We start from the raw sequence: 23,738 nt of genomic DNA on the forward strand, positions 1-23,738 counted from the left end.
CCAGCTTCCATGTTGTCCTCTGCCTCAGTCCCCTGAACCGTGTACCCACTGCCAGTGACCCCCAGGTCCCTGATCATCCTTTGTTTGTGGTGTGGCCTCGGGTCCCTGTAGTGGTGGACAGACTGCTGATTGACATGTCCTGAGGACAGAGATATGGGCCCACTGAGTGGGTACTGTGCTGGTGTTTCCTGAGGGGGGAGGCTCTGTGGTTATGGGACTGTGCCTGGGTAACAGACTGTCCGGAGATCCCCGATGGGCCAGGTTCATCATCCTGATCTGGGCGTGCAGTGCTGGTGTCATCACTGTAGGACTCTTCTGTGGGGGGGGGGGGGGGGGGGACTGGATGTTGCTGGCACCTCCTCTCCGGTGACGTTGGGTGGGGGACCTGTGAAGATGTAAATGCAGTGTTACTGTTTCTGCGTGTGACATCTTGTGCATGGGTGTGTTGCCCTGTAAGGTTGTGGTTGCCCTGGCAGCTTAGGCTTGTCTGAGTGGTTATTTGGTTGAATATGTGATTGTCTCAAGTGTGCATGCTTTGACGATGGGTGTCCATGCAGGTCTGTGATGGGTATCCATGCATTGGTGTTGCAAGCAGGGCTTGGTAGTGGGAGGGGTGGGTTGTGATGGTGGGGTGTATGTGGTGATAGGAGGGAGGGTGAGGGAATGTGATGTCATGCAGGTTGGGGGGTGATAGTAATATGACTTACCAGAGTCCAGTCCTCCTGCTGCTCCTGCCAGGCCCTCAGGACGCAGTATTGCCAAGACTTGCTCCTCCCATATTGTTAGTTGTGGGGGAGGAGGTGGGGGTCCACTGCCAGTCCTCTGTACTGCTATCTGGTGTCTTGCAACCACGGAATGCACCTTTCCCCGTAGGCCATTTCACCTCTTCCTGATGTCATCCCTTGTTCTTGGGTGCTGTCCCACGGCGTTGACCCGGTCTACGATTCTCAGCCATAGCTCCATCTTCCTAGCAATGGATGTCTGCTGCACCTGTGATCCGAATAGCTATGGCTCTACCCAGATGATTTCCTCCACCATGACCCTTATCTCCTATTCTGAGAATCTGGGGTGTCTTTGTGGTGCTGTGTGAGTGGTGTGTGTGTGTGGGTGCATGGGGTGATGTGTTGGGGTGCGTGCTGTGAGGGGCGTGAGTGGTGTATGGGTGATGGTGTTCTGTGGCTCTCCTTGAGTGAGTGCTCTTGCTGTATCTCTCTCTAGTGGCAAAGTCGCAAAGTCGTAAAGCGTTGAGGGTAATAGATGTGTGTTTTATAGTGGTGTGGGTGTGGTGTGTGTATGGGTGTCAGGGGTGCGTTATTCAAATTGTCCAATGTGGTGTAGTTTCGTATGTGTGTGTATTTTGAGCGTGGCCTTATGTAATGCCAATGGTTTAGCGCGGTTGAATGTCTGCCATGGTGATTCACGGGTCATAATGCTGTGGGCGTAGTTCTGTTGGCGTAATGGTGTGGGTTTTGGTACCGCCAGTTTATCACGGACCTTTGGGCTCACGGACGTGTGCGCGTGTGTGTGTGTGTGTCTGTATAGTGACGGAATGCTATGTGTGTGTCATAATATGGGTACCGGTAAACCGCCACGGAGGCGGCATGTTGGCAGCAGTCAGCACGGCGGTAAGAGGGACTTACCGCCGACATCATAATGAGGGCCTTCATATCCTTCATATCCTATTATAAGAAGGCAATGGGGGACAAAGTGGGTGTGGCTTAATCAAGGAATTTGTAAAGCGCACTACTCACCTGTGAGGGTCTCAAAGCTCTTACTAGTCAAACACAGCACACCACCCCTGGACCAATGATTTGATGGAACATTTCAATAACACACAAAAAAGTATAATGGGTACACTGATTCTCACGGGGAAGTGGGATTGCCTCTTGACATCCCTTTTGTTTGCTTACAGGGAGATACCACAGAAAGCAGGGTTCAGTTCCTTTGAGCTTCTTTTTGGGCATCCTGTCCGAGGTCCCCTGGTCAAGGAGGGTAACCCTACGTAATCTGGCCATGAAGTGGTGGATTATGTCTGGGGCCTAGAGAGGCTGATGGCCCAGCTCATGAATAAAACGTGGGATAATCTTCAAGTGAGCCAAGAGGTGATTAATGAGTAGAATGGCCAGAAGACTATGTTGATCAGGTACCCGGAGGGCAAGAAAGTTTGGGTCCTGAGCCTGATCTGTCCCCGGATTCTAGAGGCAAGCGGTATAGTGCTACAGGATATCACTGCGTATACAGATGCCTCCAAAATTCAAAGGTCTCTCAAAGCACTGCAAGCAACACTCCTAATGTTTTACTTCTTGATGGTATTATAAGCATACCTGCAAGTAGCTATGTTCCCTCCGATAGAAGGCCTCAAAGCAGTTCATACATCAGCTTGTCAGAAACAGAGCTGCCTACAATAGCTCAAGAGGTCTATGAATTCAAGCTTGAAACAGCATGGATTAGAAACAAGAGACAATCACCGATTGGTGTTTTCGAACTATGGTATCTGCAGCTCATGTTGTAACTCGTACATTTTGTGTCATGATACGGTCCTAAAATGCCTAAACTCAACTTTCAATAACTACTCCATTACAAGTCAATTTGAAAAAAAAAGTAAATACGAATAGCTACAGATTTAAAACCACTTAATTCACAACAAACAGAAACAGGAAGGCTTAGATACAGTCTCAAATCGGATATAATCATAACAGAGGCATACTAAGAGAAAGTGCATATTCAGAGCTCTGCCAACAGAAAGTAGGCCTAAACAGAGCTCATTCACAAAAAGAGCCTCTGCATTTGTGAATACTCAATTTATGGAGAATCCTTGGGTGCTCAGAGTCTTGTGCAGTCGGAAAAACACCTTAAGCTGGGCCTTGCTAGATTCCAAACTCTGACCTAGTATGTGTCCAGGTATAATTTGAGAGACTTTTATTGGAGCTCTGAAATAATGAGTATAATGCCATAAATTGCTAGCAAAAGTATATATGTATTTCACTAAGTAGAAGTGTTTTTCATTATGACAGGATAAGTGATTTCTAAAGCACCGTGTAAGAAAAATAGATATTTTATCAAATTCCACACCATTACAAATGAATGAAAATAATAGAAATGTTCAAATCCATTTTCTTGCCCTGTGTGAAAATACATGTAAATCGAAAAACCGTTCTCACACTGAACAAATACTTCTTTAACATTTAAGTAAGGGAGTATCAAGCACTTGTGTGTCAAGGAAGAGGCTTATTTGCTTCCAAAGAACACTTATATAAACTGTAAAATGGGCTTTCAAATTCTGACTCGATTGCTGTGTGTGGTGGGGCAACTTATTTTAAGAGTATTACTGCCTCCCCAAGACAGCATTAACACTAGTCTATTTTTCATTAAATGCGGAGCCTTTAAATGTAAGGCTGGGAAGAGCAGCATAATTCTGGATAGTGTTTAGTGGTGAAGATTCTGAATAAGAGTGGCCACAGCGTCATTAGAATACTAGTTGGCTGCTATACAGGCAGTGCCTTAAATGGACAGGTACTATTCTGTAGTGAGTACCTACACATCTCATTTGAAAGGGAGAGTACCTGCACTTGCAAGCATTGTTGCAATACATTTTATGCGGGAGTACCAGCACTTCTTGGGAGCAAAAAGGTATTCTAAATAGTGATTACCCGAACTTCTTGATTTCCATTTAAAGCACTGTATACATGGTAATAGTTAAACTAAGCATCCAACCAGAGATTAGTGCCATTTGAACTAGGGTTATGCGACTGATCCATTTCCAGATAATTGGCATTTGCGCAGCAGCAGTCTATAACACCTAACGCTGATAAGGCATGCCAAGACAAAGGCATTGTGCACAGCAGAGTTTTATGCACAATGGCCTCATTGTATGCTTTAAGGGGGCCCCACTCTGCTCCGGAGTGTTGTTCCGCCATGGGGCCCTAGCCAGTGGGGAAACTGATGGAGCATCACTCAACTGTAGCAAAGCGATCCAGTGCCTATGAATAAGACCGTCCTGAGAAGAGAACCCCAAGACACAGCATTATATTCAAGATGGCACCAGAGTACGGTCAGTGCAAAAGCAGCCCTTTCTTGCTTATATAAGGTGGAGGCTGGGGATGGAGGGGCTTGCAGTGGGCACAGACCACAGCAGTAAGAAAGAGGTGGACTTTTCAAGGGTTGTAGGAGGTTGCTGACTTAACGGAGGCTAGCACAGAATCAATTAAGCTCAGAAATGTCTAGGCTTTGCTGAGAGGGATGTGCTGGGAGGACATCGCAGAAGGGGTGTGCTAGGAGGACATTACAAAAGGAACAAACACTGCCATTCCAAGTACTGTATTACAGGTTTGGAGTGGTCACTTTTCTAGCTCAGGGTGGAGGGCACGGTCCTAAACTTGTGCTAACAACCCAGCTAGAAAAAACAGATATTTGAAGTAAACAGATTTAGAGTGTCCATAGTATTGCAGAATGTCCCATAGAAGTGACATGCTCTCCTCCTAAAGCTTGGAAACTACGCAGGGTTCCTTACTTCCTTTTTAGCATAAATTACGTGTCACTCTTAGCCTGGAAGGCCACTTGTTTGGACTTGTATTGGGTTCTCCAGTGTGTCTGGGATAAAGCTGCGCTTCTCTTCTGAGCTCTAATGATAGAGCAAGATATGTCAAAAGCTGCTCTTATTCATTTCAGGTTAGCTTGGATGGTATTTTACCAATCCAAAGCTCGAATACTGGAATGGTAAAAGACGTGTCTTTTTTTTTTTTTAAATCATCTTGGAGTGGGAGGTACTTGCCGATCCTATGCTTAAAGACTGGTGAAAAAATGTGAAAGGCTTTGTCGCTTTTCTAGCTTATCATGGATGACACTGTGCTATTCCTATGCTTAAAAACTCTGCTAGTAAAACGGATATTTGAGGTGAGCAGATTTAGAGTGTTATCGGTGTTTTAAAGTGCATTATGAAAAGGAGTTGCTATCCCCCTATAAATGTCCTACTACTTTTTTTTGCATTTTTTATGTGGCACTCTAAACGTTAAAGGGTATTGTTTGGTTTGGAGATTTATTTTCAAAGCAATAATTCCCGGAAGGAAAATTCACATCTGTGACCTGGACCCGAGATGACCTGGACCCGTTGGTCGAAAGGCAGCAGATTTTTCCAAGTGCTAAATGCACGGTTCTCACAAGTGCTATCTTTTCCTTCATGGAATTATTGCTGTAGATGTAGCTGAGGTGGAAATGCATGAATTATATGTAGCTGCTAATTACTCTGGGTGCACTTCAGTCCATTGTTCTTTGTCCCACCAGGCCACCTCAGAGAGGAATGAACCATATGTAAATCAGTCTTGATCGTTCACCAACAGGAATAGTCCTGTGCAATCTGCCAAGTCAGGCTCCTTCTCAATAACACAAGCAATTTATGACTGGTTTCAGTCTATTTGGGCCTCTTCATTCAAGTGTAGCTTGAGTCCTAGGGAAAAGTGACCACTGAACTCATGTCTGAGCATAACCATCGCACATAGGGCATAGGTATGCAGGGGGTGGGGGGTCTGACCACACTCTGGCTCACTCAAAGAGTAAAGGACACCAACCATGCCCCCAGACAGATCCAGGAGCCCATTTTCACCAACATCATAGTGGACAAGCCCACCCAACCTAACTTAGGCCAGCCAAGCCTTCATTCATTCATTCATTCATTCATTTCGACCTTCTCATCCCGCACCAGTACGGAAGAGCACCCTCCAAAAAGCACCCATTTTAACTGGAATAGGATACCTGAAGAAACAAGAAGCGTAGCGTTCCAAGCCTGCAAGCCATAACACCACAATGCCTTGCATAATCCATCACCAACTTTGACACCTGGATCACCTCCTGCGCTGACGTCCTGGCTGTGCTCATAACCACTACCAGGGCCAGGCGGCAAGCAGTTGGTACACAGAAGAACTAAGACTCACCAAATGTCAGTCTTGGCACCTGGGGAAAAGAGAAAAAAAAAAAAAAATTCACCCCTCAGGTTCTACCATCAGTAGATCAGACCCAGCATGTAATCAGCACTGATTTAATGCATCGAAAACAACACTAAATAAATCTTCTGTTGTGAAGAATGTCACCACCCCTGTTGCCAGCTTCACAAATGCTACCCCATCGCAGGGCCTCTCCATCAGATCTTCAACTATTTCAGCAACAAGATCAGTAACATCTACAAATTAAACTCCCAGACGTATCCATCCAATCTCGCAGCCCTCTGATCCATCAACACAAGCCCCAGCATCACGCAAAACAACCTGCCCCATCATCTCCAAGGCAGAAACCCCTGCAACCACATGCTCCCTCCACTCAGGACCACCATCAGACCCCTGCCCACACTACATCTTCACCATATGATTAGTTCCCATCAACACAGCTCTAACCTCTGTACTCAATAACTCTATCAACACAGCCACCGTCCTGGTTGACTGGAAGCACGCTACAATACACTCCCTTCGGGGGGGGGGGGAACCTCAGGAGAATAGAAGACGCTGGCAGATGTTCAGTCTTTCGCACTACAAGTTAATTACAATAAATGCACTGCACAGATCGTGGGCGGGACTTGCACCTCGTTTTGACAGAGTAATCTGTCCGCCAAGCCCTTTAGTCTTTATGGAAGTGTTCTCTGGAGAACTTAAATAAAAAAATAAAGTCTGCCTCATGTTTACTTCACTTTTTAAAAGTGGATATGCTCACATCATATAAAGAATGCGCCTACAGAAATTATTCAATTATGCCCCTCCCACTCCAGAACGAACTGGATTTAGCGATGCGAGTGCATAACAGATAAGTATTACAGAACCTAAGCAGGCTCCTACAGGAGGCCTTAGTGAAAGTTCCCCTGGCATCTGTACATTAGCCAGGACTCAGTGAAAAATTCATTAGCTTATCCAAGGCTTGTTTTCAATAGGATCTTGTGCAGCTAAAAGGCAGACTGGCAAGGCAGGAATAACAGATCAATGCACCACTACTCACAGTGGCTGGTAGTATGTGTGTGGTGGAAGTTGGGTGGTGCTGTTTAATTTTATGTGTGGCTTTTGTCTGGTAGTAGGATTGCCATTTCAGTACTGTGGATATGATGGGCCTTTGAATGGCATAGTTTGCTGACGAGTACTGCCTGTGGTGCAAAATTGGCAATGCAGGTAGCATTTGGTACTGGACAGTCTCCACTCAGACTCCTCCTGTGCCACACAATTTTCCTCCTCGGATATTAGCCTGGAGGAAAGCAATCAGAACATGTGTGTCCAGGAACGCTGTAGACATCAAACTAAAATTTGTTGATATGCAACACCAACATAGTTAATCACACTGAACCATTAATATGGACTAATGGCTTATTATTAGCTTGAAGTAAGAAACTATTACACATATAAAGTGGCAGAAATTGTCTGCGGCTTAGGTACGTTAGCGTGCCCTGTTCAATAACCGAATAATTCCATTCTGCTGGTCTTAGCCAATGTACAAGATGTAAAAGCCACAGTTTACTAAACAGTACCTTCAAAGTACTGCCCCCATATGCAATACTGGCAGGCATTGACAGTTATCACACACTGTCAAATGAATTGAAACAATGCAATACTCTTGCAGATGCAATATTCCATTCCATTTCTTCAAAAACACCTTTGCGTGTTAGCACTCCATTGAAACATAACATTCTTTTATGCAAATGTTTTAATGTCAGGCCTCGAAAGATCATTACAAAAAAAACAAATGCTACTAGACCTTCAGGTCGAGTAACTTAAATAATATACTCGCCCATAACTGTATTGTACTAGACCCGTAAATGGGTCTCAATTGTGTGACCCTAGGCAAATAATTTACTTTACGGTCACCTTTTTCTTCATTCTCTCATAAGAGTGTACCTTCACATATTTGTGCTCAGCTGCTGGACAAAAAGAAGAAAAAAAACACTCTGTTTGATTAAAAGGGCTAAATGTTTGCTTCATGCATAGAAATAATGTAGCCAATATATAGGGGACATATGGTCAATTTCTTTCCTATTACTTTACTAATAGCATTGTTGGCAGGGCAGGAGTGTTTCTAAGTTTATGCTTAAACCCTCCTTTTTAATAAATATATTACTAAAGCATGATATTGTCGCACAATGACATAATTTCCACGAAATGTCCAAATACCTTGACACTAGCTCGCAAGATTACTAATAAAATTATATAAAGTATTAACAAATCTGTGAGAATCAGGTTTCAGAAAACATTTATTCTTTGCACATCATCAAGTAAAGTGTTCTGATCTGTTTCGTCCTATTAAAATAATTTTATATCACACAGAAGTACAAACAATGGGCTTTCACAACTACTGAAATATATTTTGAAATATTTCCACAGTTGACTTAGTTATTTAAATGTTATGCATTACGGAAAAACTAACAAAATCCTGGAACTCTGCAGTCAGAAGGAAAATTAATTGTATGACAAACTGACTTTGACCTCTGTCTCTCAACACCGCAAATGTGACAAGTATATGATTAAAAGACCTTCTTCACTTCCTGACTGACCAGAACACCTGTTCTTTGTCAACTTGCTAGAATGGTCGAGTAGGTCCTAAAATAGCGCGACTTGATAAAATATGGCTTGCCATAGCGATTGGAATTTGAGGCCTGAATATCCCACTTTTAGGTTGCAAACGTATGAATAAATCTGGCATAATACTTACACGCACCTAAGAAATACAGCAGCTGCTCTGTATTAAATGGTGCAGTGGCTTTAGTTATGCATCCATCAAGGTCGGTTTCAGGTATAATCCCTAATAGATAATCACATGTCCAGTATACTCCTTTTGTGCCTTCCTAATAATACCTCCTTCTTCAAAAGTGAATCCTTTGTCCCATAAAATTCTCAATGCTTCAGTTAGGGCAATATCATGTACCACTCAATGGATCCTAATACTAAGATATTGTCTTGGAACATGGTGATACCATGGACGTTTCCCAACAACTGAAGCATACATTGCTGAAAAATGGCTGCTGCTGATGCCAACCCAAGGGGCATACTCCTGAAATGGAAAGCTCCCTCAGGTGTGATAAGTTTAGGTACTTTACAGGTTTTAACAGTTCCATCTGTTGATATCAACTCAAGATCTAATGAGCTGAAGATATAAGCACTGTGCATCTTTGGCAATCAATCAAAATGTTTGTTTAAAGTGAGGAGATCAGCACATAACCTTATCCCACTACACTTCTTCCTTGCCACAACCACAGAGTATACTCAGAACAAGGATTCAATGGGTTCAATAATTCCATTCTGACACACATTACATAATATGGCACTAGCCTCTTTTCTTGCTGATAAGGGAATATCCCTAACTTTTAAGTTTGATTGCTGTGGTATTCACATTCACATTCAGTTTGCCTAGTTCATCGCCTTATTTGAAATTATTTAAAATGGCGTTAGATAAAATTTGCACTTCAACTGAGAGACTTTTGGAAAGGAGTACAAACTAAACTTGAGGTGCAATGCCTTTAAGTGCTGAGTGCCAATGATACTGTCACCATCTTCGACTCCATACACCTTGCTATGTGTGACTCCTCTCCTAAAAGCTATGTTGTCCAAAAGCATCCATCTAAGAAAATGCAATACTTTAATGTGATCATGGATTTATGTCCCATTATCTTAAGCGGACGACAGACCATTAATTAACTATAGCTCTATCAATGATGGAAATTAGTGACCCTCAACTCACCATACATTTGATGTTTCTATTACTGACAAAGTACATTGGCTTATCAATCTTGCACTTATTCTTCACTATTAAGTTTAAGTTTTGCTAATTTTCCTCTGTGGACTCTACCATATACACTGACTGCATTTATTACTATACATACTACTAAAGTGCCATTTGCACCCACACACATTATACTTGTTACCCAATGCAGAACAAAAGCTTACACAACTCACAATGGTTAAAACCACACTTGGTACATGATTTTCACTTTAACATTCGGGTTCTTTGTTTCACTCATTCAATGACCTCTCATCTTTGACAAGCATATTAACTGCTGTCAAGAAGTTTATTCCTGCTCTTATTGACGGGCACCCTTGAAACCTGCAGGAACTACTCAATGCCTTTCCGTAATGGAATAGTTTGCTCTAGTGTGGGGTTCCTTCATGCTTGCTGTCTTGCCTCACTTTCATTAGTGTAACAAAGACCCACATCCTAGTATTTGAATTTTGCCACAACAATTTGCAAGTTGCCACATACTGCTCAATAGAATCATGTGCATGACGAATTTCCTTCTTTCAATTACCAGATTAGGCAGAGTCACAAAATTATATTCTAGGCTAATAGCAAAAAGAGGCTTGAACTGCAGCCAGATATGCAACTGCTGTGCAGCTTCTGTAGTGCTTGGGACACTAATACTCAGACGTCACATCCAGAGAGTCTGGTCCGACCAATATGAGAATGCCACAAATTAATTTAACCCCTTTGCTGCCAGGCCTTTTCCCCTCAGGTGCCAAGCCTTTTTTGGTGGGCTATTTGGGGCAGTTCACGCTTAGGCCCTCGTAACTTTTTGTCCACATAATCTACCCACGCCAAATTTGCTTCCTTTTTGACAACATCCTAGGGATCTTTGAGGTACCCAGGCTTTATGGGTCCCCCGGACGGAGACCAATAAATTTGCCAAAATACAGTGAAAAATTCATATTTTTTTTTAATAAAATTTAAAAAATGGGATAAAAGGGCTGCAGAAGGTGGCTTGTGGTTGTTTCTCTGAAAATGGCATCAACAAAGGGTTTGCGGTGCTAACATCACCAGCTTCCCAGCTTTCCGGAACAGGCAGACTTGAAGCAGAAAACCACATTTTTTCAAAACAATTTTGGCATTTTACTGGGACATACCCCATTTTTACTACTTTTTGTGGTTTCAGCCTCCTTCCAGTTAGTGACAGAAATGGGTGTGAAACCAATGCTGGATCCCAGAAAGCTAAACATTTCTGAAAAGTAGACAAAATTCTGAATTCAGCAAGACGTAATTTGTGTAGATCCTACAAGGTTTTCCAACAGAAAATAACAGCTGAAAAAAAAAATATATATATATATATACACCGAAATTGAGGTAAAAAAAAAAAAAAAAAACTACAATAAAAACACAACCATTTTGCTCAATGTTTTACTTTAACTTTTTCCTGCAATGTCAGATTTTTAAAAACAATATACTGTTACGTCTGCTGGACTCTTCTGGTTGCGGGGCTATATAGGGCTTGTAGGTTGATCAAGAACCCTAGGTACCCAGAGCCAATAAATGAGCTGCACCTTGCAATGGGTTTTCATTCTATTCCAGGTATACAGCAATTTATTTGCTGAAATATAACGAGTGAAAAATAGTTATCAAGAAAACCTTTGTGTTTCCAAAGTGGGTACAAGATAAGGTGTTGCGAAGCAGTGGTTATTTGCAATTCTCTGAATTTCAGGGTGCCCATACTAGCAAGTGAATTACAGGGCATTTCTCGAATAGATGTCTTTTTTACACACCGTCTTACATTTGGAAGGAAAAAAATGTAAAGACAGACAAGGGGCAAGAACACTTGTTTTGCTATTCTGTGTTCCCCTAAGTCTCCCGATAAAAATGGTACCTCACTTGTGTGAGTAGGCCTAATGCTCGCAACAGGAAACGCAACATGGACACATCACATTTTTTACATTGAAATCTGACGTGTTTTTTGCAAAGTGCCTAGCTGTGGATTTTGGTCTTTAGCTCAGCTGCCACCTAGGGAAACCTACCAAACCTGTGCATTTTTGGAAAACTCAGTGGGGCTCTCACCAGGTCATGTTACCCAGAATCCTTTGCAAACCTCAAAATGTTGCTTTTTCCTCACTTTTCTGGATTCTGAGAGAAGCCACAAATTTCCTTCCTCACAGCGACCCCCCAACCCTGTCTCACGATAAACATGGTACCTCACTTGTGGGGGTAGGCCTAGCGCCCGCAACAGGAAATGCCCCAAAACACAACATGGACACATCACATTTTCCCAAAGAAAACAGAGCAGATTTTTGGGAAAGTCCCTAGCTGTGGATTTTGGCCTCTTGCTCAGCCGGCACCTAAGGAAACCTATCAAACCTGTGCATTTTTTAAAACTAGGAGAATCCAAGATGGGGTGAGGAACACACCCGCGTATTTGGTCCTGGCTCAGCAGCCATCTAGGGAAACAGGGATGCGGAATTCCTATCGCCAACATCTGGTTTGGGGTCAAGGGCAACAAGTTTTCATGTTTATTTTGTCCTTAGGACACGTAGGCCCAACCCTCTGCAGGACAAACCCTTTGGCTGCCAGTTTACAGAGAGGGGAACTGTCTGCAGTTGAGGTATTGGGCGTCCAAAAGTTAATGCTGTTTGAACTTGTATTTACGGTTCATTAATTGAAAGCCTTTAAGATTAGGGTGAGCGCTGTAAATAAATGTTTTAAGGTCACACTGCACTACTGACAGTGGTTCCAGTACAAAAAAAAAAAAAAAAGTGTGCACACGTTTGAAAAGTTTAACAATATGAGGCTAAGTATAATGCTCCCAGAATGCTCTCTGGTTAGATGCAAATGTTTGTAGAAGCTTGTAAGCAAGAGAGAGTGCACCCATGGTATATGTCTTTGAATTAATGGCTTTCGTGAGAAGCATACCAGGAAATCGTACCCCTATAAAATATTAGTGAACTGTATTTTAGCATGGGCAAATATGCATGTGTAGATTTGCCGATGTGAAAATCTATTGAGTGTTTGCAAGTTCATTTTCCCTCCAACCTCTTTTTCCCCAACCCTGGAGGAAGTTTTAATTCTGCCATTGTCAGGAGTAAATTTAAACCTTTCTTATTATGGGAAAAGATTAGAGAAAAGCTGGTGAAAATCCTTTAAACATGCAAGTTAGTAGGTTTGCAGTCTCCAAGGTATTCCAGCCCCCGGAACTATTGCTTACTCCAGCCCCAGTATGGAGATCTGCAGAAAGGTGGCAAAATACGGAAATTGCTACAGTAGGGATTGAAACTCCAAGTATTAAAGCCCTACTATGGTAGTAGCCCTGGCATAATCAGAGAGGCTATTATCAGAGCTCTTACATAATGAGATTGCTGCCATAATTTGCCACCGCACTACATGGCACAAGAAGATCTTTTTACAGGACAAGCAGATTTAAGAAGCAACCGTCCCATGGACAAGTAGATATTTTTTAAAAATCCACACCCCTGCGGGAAACCTACCAAACCCAGAAATTTTTTTAACTAGACACCCAAGGGAGTCCAGGGAGGTGTGACTTGCGTGGATCCCCCAATGTTTTCTTACCTAGAATGCTCAGCAAACCTCAAATTTAGCTTAAAAACAAATAAATATTTTTTTTTTTAAATGTACATTTCCCCCACATTTCTGTGTGGGATCACCGCAACGGGACAAATTTCCCACCACCCAACATTCCCCTCAGTCTCCCGGTAAAAATGATATCTTATTTGTGTAGGTGGGCCAAGTGCCCGTGACAGGGAAGAGCCAAAAACATATCGAAATTGAGGGGGGAACCAAAGCGGGTCCAAAAAGGCAGCTTGAAAAAAAACATTTTTAGGATGGCAAGTGCAGCAGAATGTTTAGCGGTATAGATGAGACAATGCTGGGTGGTAGGAATGTTGTGGATTCATGCAGATTCCAGAAGGTTCCATCACAAAAATGTGGGGAAAATGTTTGATTTCCAGCAAAGTTGGAGGTTTGCAGGGCATTGTGGGTAAGAAAATGGTGCGGGGTGCATGTGAAGCATACCACCCTGGAATCACCCAGGTGTTCACTTTTCAGATGTGTCTAGGTCTTGTGAATTTTTCTACATGGCAGCGTCCCAAATTCCAAAAAGTGCAGCCCTCACCATTCCAAGTGGGACGATTTTCAGAGTTAGCCAAGCTCTTGTGGCCCACATGTAAAACCAAAACCCAAAATAATCAAACATCCTCTTGCTTGCCATGGGATAAGATGTTTTAGTGTGCGGGGGAGAGCTGAAAGACTGTTACCCCCTTCAGCTGGGGTGGGGGCTTAACCAGGCCCATACTGGTTGGTAGCCACCACCCCACTATTATTATTTTTTTTTTTTTAGTTCCCTGGCGTCTAGTATGCTTTCTGCCCCCATGGGGAGTGGATCTGGGGTAATTGCCCTATCTGCCCACCGGTGGGCAGAACAACTTTGGCCCCATTTATTTGGGGTGGGTGTATGGCCATACCCCGACCCTCTTATTTTGGGAAAAAAATAATAATAATTCTTCCCTGGTGGGCTTTCTGACGCACTTGGGGGCAGATGGGCCTACCAAAAAATAGGCTGATCTGCCCAGGGGGTGGGGGGGGGGCAGATATGGCAAACAGTAATGTGCCCCCCATGGGGAGTGACCCTTGCCCCCTGGGGGCAGATCGGCCTAATAGGGATAGGCTGATCTGCCCCAAGGGAAGCAGAAATCGCCTAAAATAAATTTGCCCCTAGGGGAACGACCCTTGCCTAGGGAATCACTCCCCTTGCGTGAAACTGATGCAAAAAAAAATAATAATCCCTGGTGTCTAGTGGTTTCTTCCCCCATTAGGTACTGTGTTCCTAGTCTTGAACACTGTGTACAGATTATATGTAAAGAAAGCCTAACTAAAAGCAAGCAACATGTACAATGTATTTATTCTTGAAATAATACCGTGCGAGCCTAAATGTGAACAATCTCACTGCTAAAAGTTAAGTCAGCTAAAACGTGCAATAAACTCAGCTAAAATTGAGAACAGACTTGGACCCAGGAAGGCCTCATGATAGGTGGGTTGGAACAAGCATCAGAGGAAGAAGGGTGAGGTGGCGGGGCCAAGCATGGATGGGGTGGGAAGAAAACAGACAACGAGGAAGTACATGAGGGTGTCAGCTGAAAAAGAGCCTGGTGGAGCATTTAAACACAAAGAAAAAAGTAACACCTACAAAAAATGAGCACGGGAAGAATAAAGGTTTTATTGACAGTTGGCAATGATGATCACAGCAGAACAATTTAGCAACATATTAAAAATAGCAAAGCCCTGGTAAAGCCAATAAGCCTTGCCTAAAGCCTAAACCTGCCTGTAGGTTATATATAACTAGATACAAAAGAAAGATCAGCGACATTTACACACGGACACAAAAAAAGTTAAACACACACAAACTCAAATACATATGGAAGATAAATTCAAAGAAAACAAGTAGAAAAAAAAAAAAAAAAAAAAAAAAAAAAACACATGCTGCAGACTAAAAATAGAAGGCATATGCGTCCAATGACCATACTAAACATAGCAGAAAGTGTCTGCATTGCAGTGGTATTATACATAGCCTATTGTTATTTAAAAATCCAGCATGGCTATCATGGTTAGACCAATGTGTTTGCCATCTTGGAATGGTAAAACAATGATACACTATGGACAACATCATTCTATATTGGGCACCTGATTTAGAGGCACTGGCCACATTGGATGCAGCAGACTGCTGATAAAATGAGACCAGCAAACAACTTGTTAGCACCGCCTAGAGAGCTGTAGTATCTTTAAGAACACTAACATAAAAAGAGAAGACACTAAGAAATAAAAGGGGACCTATAAAAAGGAAGACACTGAAAATGACAAACCAGCCCTGACATGGATGTGCTCTCATTTTCAGTTGGATGTGCATGTGATTAGAAAATGACGTCATTCACAGGGCAAGAGAACCAATGATGACTGAATCATTTCCCCATGCAGAGGAAATGACAGACATACAAATGGCAGAAGAGGGCTGACCCAAATGCCCTGTACATTTCTATAGGACTGCATTCATTCTTTTCATTAGAAGATCCTTGCAGACACCTAGGTCTTTCAGGCCTTCTGAAGAGTTTCTAGCAAGAATTATCATTGTCCAAATGCTCTACCTTTAGGGTTTTATCTATAGAGTTAACATCCAAACGCTTTCCTACAAACATAATCTGTGCAACTTCATGTAACAAAATACCTGACTGCAGGCTTTAATTGTAGTGCAAAAACAATTCATCCTTAAAGGACTATTGCCTTTAACATAGGTGTTCCATAGTAAATACATCAGACCAACTGCCTTTGATGTGACTTAATAACAAACGGATGACTATGATAGCATGCATACCATTTTCTAATGAATCAAGCAGGCCTATAGCCTGTATCGTTGTCTTGTCATCATAACCAACTCAGCCCTCTTGTATTGAGCAGAGGCTTTCCCACAAGGCTACCATCTGGTATGTTGTAATGAAATTAATATGTTCAAAAATAGAGTTGTCAAGAACACAAACTCCCAAACAGAGGTTAATAAGGATTATCGAAGTGCACATCTCCAATCCCTAAGGTTTGCTTGGGAGGGTCACCAACACCCTTGTCTACCACAGTTAACTGTGAGATTAGATGCAACATAATACCTGCTTACAGGGTTTAGAACAGTGCAGTGACAAGCTGTCCTTAACAGCCTTTTGCCTTTTACATGTTTTCACAATCAGAATTACCCCAATAAATTGATAGCCTGTAGACATTACCTCTGATTTAACCAACACAGGCCTACTCAGGTGCACATAAACTAGCCATCATGCATATCGATATAAAATTACAATTATGCAGAAAAATACAGTTTCCATACTAATGTACAACCCCTCTCAATGGGACTAAAAAGAATTATCACAGTGAAAAAACAGGGTTTGTAAGAATGGGTGGCCAACACCAAATCCCTTACCTACAATGGTAATCTGTGAGATGCATATAACAAATACCGGTCTACGCCATACAGTGCAATACAATTACAACCCACCATTAAAGTAGACTTCAAAAATGATTTCCCAATAAATAACATAAGCAATACTGACTTTGTCATGACTTTTCATGATATGCTGATCAGACCTGTGGCACTGGACATAACTTTACTCAGTGCATATAGCTTGTCACCATAACCAAATCAGGCCTCCAGCCCTGCACTACCCACTCCATTTTCAGATGCCATCTGATGTGTTTTTTACAGCAGTCATCAGGGGTGGGCACAACTCACTTAAATTGCTGTAGCATAATTACATGAGAGAATATGAGGCACGTAACTTCTTAGCGCAAAATGCATTCTAGAATCCAAAATGGACCCTATCATGTATTATGCACTATGAAAATAGAGCTAAATGCAACAGAACATCTATAGCAGTAGCTTGTCGTGAGCCACTTGCTCGCACTCTGATCCTGTGCTTTTGCGATTGGCATTTTGCCCCAAATTATTCTAAATTATGCAAACGTACGCAATCACATATTTTCAATAATTTTGCGTCACAAGAGTAATGCAAAATTAATCTAGCAGGCCTACCTATCTTAAACTACTTTCTCTGGGTGTAGAGATGCTAGAGGTGAAAACATCAAGGTGATGGATGAAATGCTTGAATTAATCTCACCCCCTGGCAATCACTTAGGCTGCATCCCAAAATGGTGTTTTGGTTTTTTTTTGCCCACTGTGACACCTCAGTTTGGATCCAGCCATGTGCAAATCAGTCTTGACCCTGCTGCTTGTGGGAACAGTCCCACCTGAATTGCCAGACCAGGTCCGCCCTGAACTGGAACACAAGTAACCTAGAATCAGTTTTGCCCAGTTAGGGCCCTTCAACCAGGTATAGTGTGGTCCCAGTAGCACAGTGAGCCCAGGGCCCACATCAGGACATATCTGGCACACTGAGGATGGCAAATGCAAAAACAACAAGGTGACGGATGGAATGCTTGAATTAATCTCTGCCACTAGCAACTGCAACATTATCCATCAACGTGAAAACGTGGCAGCTAGGCAGGGCTGAGTACAATTAGGAAAGAGGAGATGCGTGGGATGGCAATAAATGATTGCCGTGATAGTAGAAGAGATGCCAAGTTTGGTAGCAGGTTACGAAATACTGTCCATCAGATGGGCAGAAGCACATGGGGTGAAGAACAGGAAAATGAGAAAAAAATAAAACGCAAAACAAGAACACAAGAGAACGTCTACTGGTTGGTTTGGCCAGAAACGTCTGACATAGACATGAGCCACTTGACAAGTACATGAGACAAGGGGCGAAGACACGACTATCGAGGCCAGGAGCACAGTTGAAAGAGTTAAGCAGCTATAGTGGATGGAGACAAAGATATGGACATAGGTAAACCTGGGATACACCTGATGTAGGCAGCAGACACGTTGGAAACACGAAAGTGAGCATGACACTGGAAGGCCGATACAAGGAAGCAGGAGTCAAGTTGACAAGAACAAGAGAGTAGTCCAACTGCCAAATGACCAGTGTTATAAAGGTATGCAGCAGAGTGAAACCACAAGAAGTGAAACAAGGGTTCCCCTACCAGGCCGACTTTCCTTGTAGGCCTCAGTCCCTTCAGAGGCCGGACTGTAGACTATGGGTTCCGTTCTAGCCCCTCAGTCCAAGTCCGTCTCCCTCTGTTCTTTCTCCCAGAAACTCACCCGGCCCTCCATGTTTCCCGGGAGGTTGGCACTGTGGCCCGCCCGCGCTCCTGTCTCCCGCCTCCCGCGGCTGCAGCGCTACGTGGCCGCTCTGGGCCTGGAGAGAGGCGCGCGCGCGCACACGGACGCGGCGGCGCCGAGCACGCGCCTTCGAAGGCAAAGGAACAGACGAGGGTGAGCGCGCCCACTCTGAGACACTATCCCGCTCACACATCCGAACAGGTCGCTGCAGAGCGCACGCATCCTCAGCCCAAACGAGAAGCGTCCGCGCGTCTCCGTATTGCGTGCCCGCGCGCGTTGTCCAGGAGCCCAGAGCGTACGCTACAAGCAACACCTCAGAACCTCTATACGTCGAAAAGAACTCGTTGTCCCCGCCTCTTTATCACCCACTTCCCAGGTGATAGCAATGCGCAGGCGCGGTGGTTAGTCGCCTTACCTGTGAATTACTCTGCGCACGCGCAAGTCATCTGTTAAATCAACCTAGTGCTGGGTTGCAATGCGAGATATTTACGTTTACAGGCAGGACAACTTTAACAAGGTGTCACGGAGCATTAGTACGTGCTTCCCGAAAACCAGAAAAAGGGGTTTCTCTCGGATGGCAGCTACGGGGTTAAAATATTGTGTTGTAATTGGCGCCCACCTTAGAACTTAGCTTTGCAGTTACAAAAGGCATCTTGTAATGTGAGTTAGTTTTCTTTATTAAGTTATATGGATACTTTGTTACTATTGCAATATTTGTATTGGTTGTTGTATGAGAGCCTTCTGCACCCGTGCCCTTCTGGAATTCTTTACTTTGCCATGTAGTCTATGCAGGGGCGCAACTAGACCCTTCCTTGAGAGGGGGGTAAGGGGATCAGTGTGTGTTGGCAGGGGGGGGGGGGGGTGCTAACAGGCCAACAAATGGAGGCGAGGCTAACACCTCAAACAATGGTGTAGAGCTATCCTTAACGCCAATATAAGAAAATATTAGTCCATTGTAAGCATATTGGTCATACATGACTACAAAAAACATATTCTAGTGTATTTGACAGGGGAGGCTCCTCCATAAGGGAAACTGTGTTTATTATCATTTTTTATTAAAATATCTACTTGTCCAGTGGACAGGTTGCTTCTCAAATCTACTTGTCCTGTAAAAAGATCTACTTGTCCCTTTGGTGCCATGTAGTGTGGCGACAAATTATGGCAGCAATCTCATTATGTAAGTGCTCTGATAATAGCCTCTCTGATTATGTCAGGGCTACTACCATAGTAGGGCTTAAATACTTGCAGTTTCAATCCCTACTGTAACAATTTCCTTATTTTGCCACCTTTCTGCAGATCTGCATACTGGGGCTGGAGGAAGCAGTAAGCAATAGTTCTAGGGCTGGAATGCCTTTGAGTCTGCAAACCTACTAACCTGCATGTTTTAAAGATTTTTACCAGCTTCTCTCTAATATTTTCCCATAATAAGAAAGGTTGGACATTTACTCCTGACAATGACAGAATTAGAACTTCTTCCAGGGTTGGGAAGAAAGTGGCTGGAGGGAAAATGAACTTGCAAATGCTCAATAGATTTTTACATGAGCAAATCTACACATCGTATTTACCCATGCTAAAATACAGTTCACAAATATTTTATAGGGTACAACATATACCATGGGTGCACTTTTGTGACTTTCTTTAAGAATTTGGGGCCACATGTAGGTAGGTTCAGATTTGCGACCTGCAAATTGCGAGTCGCAAATCCGAATGTAGGATGGTGTCCCTGACACCATCTGTGATTCGCAAGGGCTTCACAAATGCCCACCTCATGAATAATCATGAGGTGGGTCGCAATTTGCGACCCCCTCGCGAATGGCGGCCCTCACAGGGATGGTGGCCTGCTGGAGACAGCAGACCACCATATCTGTGACTGCTTTTCAATAAAGCAGTTTTTTTTTTTGTAATGCAGCCCGTTTTCCTTAAAGGAAAACGAGATGCATAACAAAAATGAAAAATGAAACGTTTTCGTTTCATTTTTTCAGAGCAGGCAGTGGTCCACAGGACCACTGCCTGCTCTGAAAAAATGTTTACAGTGACATTCACAATGGGGAAGGGGTCCCATGTGGATCCCTTCCCTTTTGCGAAAGTGTTAGCACCCATTTGAAATGGGTGCAAACTGCGATTGGTTTGCACCCGCGTTCGCGGTCACAAAACAATCCTACATTGCACTGCGAGTCGCAATTAGGAAGGGAACACCCCTTACTAATTGCGAGTCGCAAACCCGTTTTGCGATTCGGTAACCAGGTTACCGAATCGCAAAACTGGGTTTGTGCATCGCAGTGTGCTTTTTTCATGTCGCAAACAGCGAAAGTCGCTGTTTGCGACATGCAAAAAGCTACCTACATGTGGGTCTTGGTCCCTAATTAGGTCTGGTGTTAACAAAGACATTTTGTTTTTATTAAACTTCTATTTCTCTCTCTTTCGGCCGGCTTTACTGTGAGTGATCGCATTCTGCTCTTCCACAAGGAGCATATTGCCACACAAAGTAGTTTTGTTCAGTGTCAGGAACTACAGTGGCAATCAGTGACGTAACTAAACTGGAGGGTGCCCCTTAGTAAAGAACATGGAGGAGCCCCCTCTCCAGACTCACTCAGGGCAGGTGCTGTGCTGAAGGGGCCCCCTGGAGGGCGGCTGCTGGGCCTTTGTTATGCCACTGGTGTGCTTTTAGAGAGTTCAAAAACTTTTTTGGGGGGGTTTGCCAGTGTTTGTTACAATGTTGAGGGCCTGGTAGCTCCCACAACAATAAAGTGTTACAAAAGCCATGTCAAAACAAGACACGCATTGATGAAACTAAAAGACTTATAAAAATATGTCAGATCAGTTGGCTTTGTCAGTGTTTGTTTATTTTCATGCTTCCCATAATCGTGTTGAAAATGGTTACACTGATTTTCCATTAGAAATATTTTTGGGAAATACTAGCATGCATCAACACATTTTACTAAATGACACTTCATTTGCATATAATCAGAGAGCATTCTGGGAGCATTAAACTTAGCCTCATAGCCTAAACTTTTCAAACATGTGTATACACGTTTTTTTTTTGTTGTACTGGAACCAACGTCAGTAGTGAAGTGTGACCTTAAAACATTTATTTACAGCACTCACCCTAATAATGAAGACTTTCAAATAATGAACCATAAATACAAGTTCGAACAGCATTAACTTTTGGAAACACATTAACTCAACTGCAACTTACTCTCTGTAATCAGGCAGCCAAAGGGTTTGTGCTGCAGGGGGTTGGGCCTACTTGTCCCAAGGACAAAGTAAACATAAAAACTTGTAGCCCTTGACCCCAAACAAGATGTGTCAGGCGATAGGAATTCCACGGCTGGGATTTGAAAATGTTTATAAGCTGCTGGCAAAGAACTTTAACAAGCATTTGCAATACAATAGGTCTCACATTTTCTTGAGTTAGAGCTATTGGCATTGCAAATTCAGAACTGGACTTTTCTTGCCACATAGATTGGTCAACCTTGTCTCGTAATGTCTTTTCTTGCTATGTTTTGGGGATCACTGGTGGCTACTGACATCAGAAATCACAGGTCCTTGAGGAGAGACTAGAAGATGAGTGCACTACCTCCAGTTGTGTAAACGTCTGCACAGAAATTGGAAAATAAGGCCACAAAAGTATTTTCTTTTTATTTGAACAGAATGAAAAGTCTTGCAGGCCCTCTTGCCTCGCATTTCAACAAAGCTCTAATGAAGTTAACAACAGCAGAGCAGCCTGAGAAGATTTATGGCCCCCATAAAGGAGATAAGCAATGACCTGTGTGCAATGTCGTGAGTGCTGGCAGGGAGGGGCCCTGGAGAGAGAGACTCAAGATGCGAGTTTCACATCATTGCTTCTAAGTTTAACTACATTCTACCAGAAATGGCATATTGTGGCTTTCACGAGCAGTGAGCTAAACAACCAGGTGTTTCTTTTGTAAAATAAGCTTATTTTAGGAGCCAGAGGTAAACAAGGACAGCACTGAAATACAGCCAAAACAAATGTCAGCGACATGGGAGGAGGTGGGAGGAACGGAATGCAGCAATAAAACGCAGGCAGCTACCAGACTAAAGCAACCATAGAGAAGAGGGAGCACCAAAAAAAATAGTCCGTCACAGCAACAGATAAAGAAACCAAAGTGCAATAATACAGTAGTTGCTGTCACTGCCCTGAAACAGAAAAAGGCAGAACTGACCACTAACAAGCAAGAATTTTTAAAGGACACTGCAACCAACAAATGAAATCGCTTTAAGCCATAAGAAGTAAACTAAAAGTATACACAAGGTAGAACGCTTACGCTCAACCTAAAAAGGGGAGTGAATGGGTTGACCACTAAAAAGCAGCTTCTACAGATATAGATACAAAGCACTTTACATAAGTTTTCACAAAGTTATATCAAGATGAATACCATTTTCACCAGCTTTCCTAACATTCCTTCCGTGAAATGACAGCGAGCTCATGAAATATTTTTAAATCCATCTTCAAAAACATGTTCCTCCTTGACTATCGACCAAAGATATGTTTTCAGTCTGCTCTTTTGGAAGTTTACACAAATGCCTGTTTGAGGCTGCACAGACATGCAGATGTCAGAAGGCTGAGCTTAATGAGTTAATGCACTTGATTTTTGAATGTGTGACCGGAAAGTCACAGATTTGATGCCCAGTGCATCTTCCCATCCTCCTGAGATCGAATACATCAGTGCCAAAACGTTGGCAATATTAGCACCACTGTGCCAGAAATCTATGTTAACCTAAATCAAAATAAAATAGCTGTTGTTAGCATCCCACATTGAAAGGTTCTCATATGAAATAACAACATTCATGCATGGAGCCATTAAACCTAAATAAATGTCAAAAAAATGTATTTGCTGTTAAATAACTTTGCAACAAACGTTGTTCTAGCATGCAAATAATACAAATATTCCTTCACACTTCCTAACCAATTGAAGGTGCTGCTGATGATGCAAATAAATTAGCAAGAAAGAAAACACCCACACAAGTCTATAATTTGTAACATATACTTTCGATTAATGTGCCATAAAAATGTAGGTAAGAAAACTTATAACTGTTCATTTGATGTTAGGTGCATGCTATCCTGTCAAAAACCTTTGGAATAGATATGATCTGAATTTTCTGAATTATTTATTTCCATGAGCAATAGTGCTCACCTAACGTAAAAAACATTGTTTTGAAAATAACATGAAAACTAAAGCCTGGTCCACCCAAACGTAAAGTTGCCGCTTGCACAAAGCATTATAGAGTTTGTCACAGAGTGGCCTTTTAAAACTGGAAGGCTGATGGTGGCGAC

At 42.8% G+C, this 23,738-nt stretch overlaps 1 protein-coding gene across 5 annotated transcripts in view; it reads right to left on the reverse strand.

Moving 5' to 3' along the window:
• ZNF652 (zinc finger protein 652) overlaps positions 1-18,785 on the reverse strand; it is a 292,555-nt gene extending 273,770 nt beyond the window's left edge. The window contains exons 1-2 of one of the 5 annotated variants that reach the window (XM_069237790.1): positions 18,304-18,415; positions 5,749-5,946 (exon numbers count right to left, since the gene is read on the reverse strand). The gene's annotated coding sequence lies outside the window, so the exon portion shown is untranslated. The other 4 variants (XM_069237791.1, XM_069237787.1, XM_069237788.1 and 1 more) reach the window with 4 other exon arrangements.
• Between the last annotated feature and the right edge of the window lie 4,953 nt (positions 18,786-23,738).

The sequence above is a fragment of the Pleurodeles waltl genome, chromosome 6, assembly GCF_031143425.1.
Source record: "Pleurodeles waltl isolate 20211129_DDA chromosome 6, aPleWal1.hap1.20221129, whole genome shotgun sequence".
NCBI lineage: Eukaryota > Metazoa > Chordata > Amphibia > Caudata > Salamandridae > Pleurodeles > Pleurodeles waltl.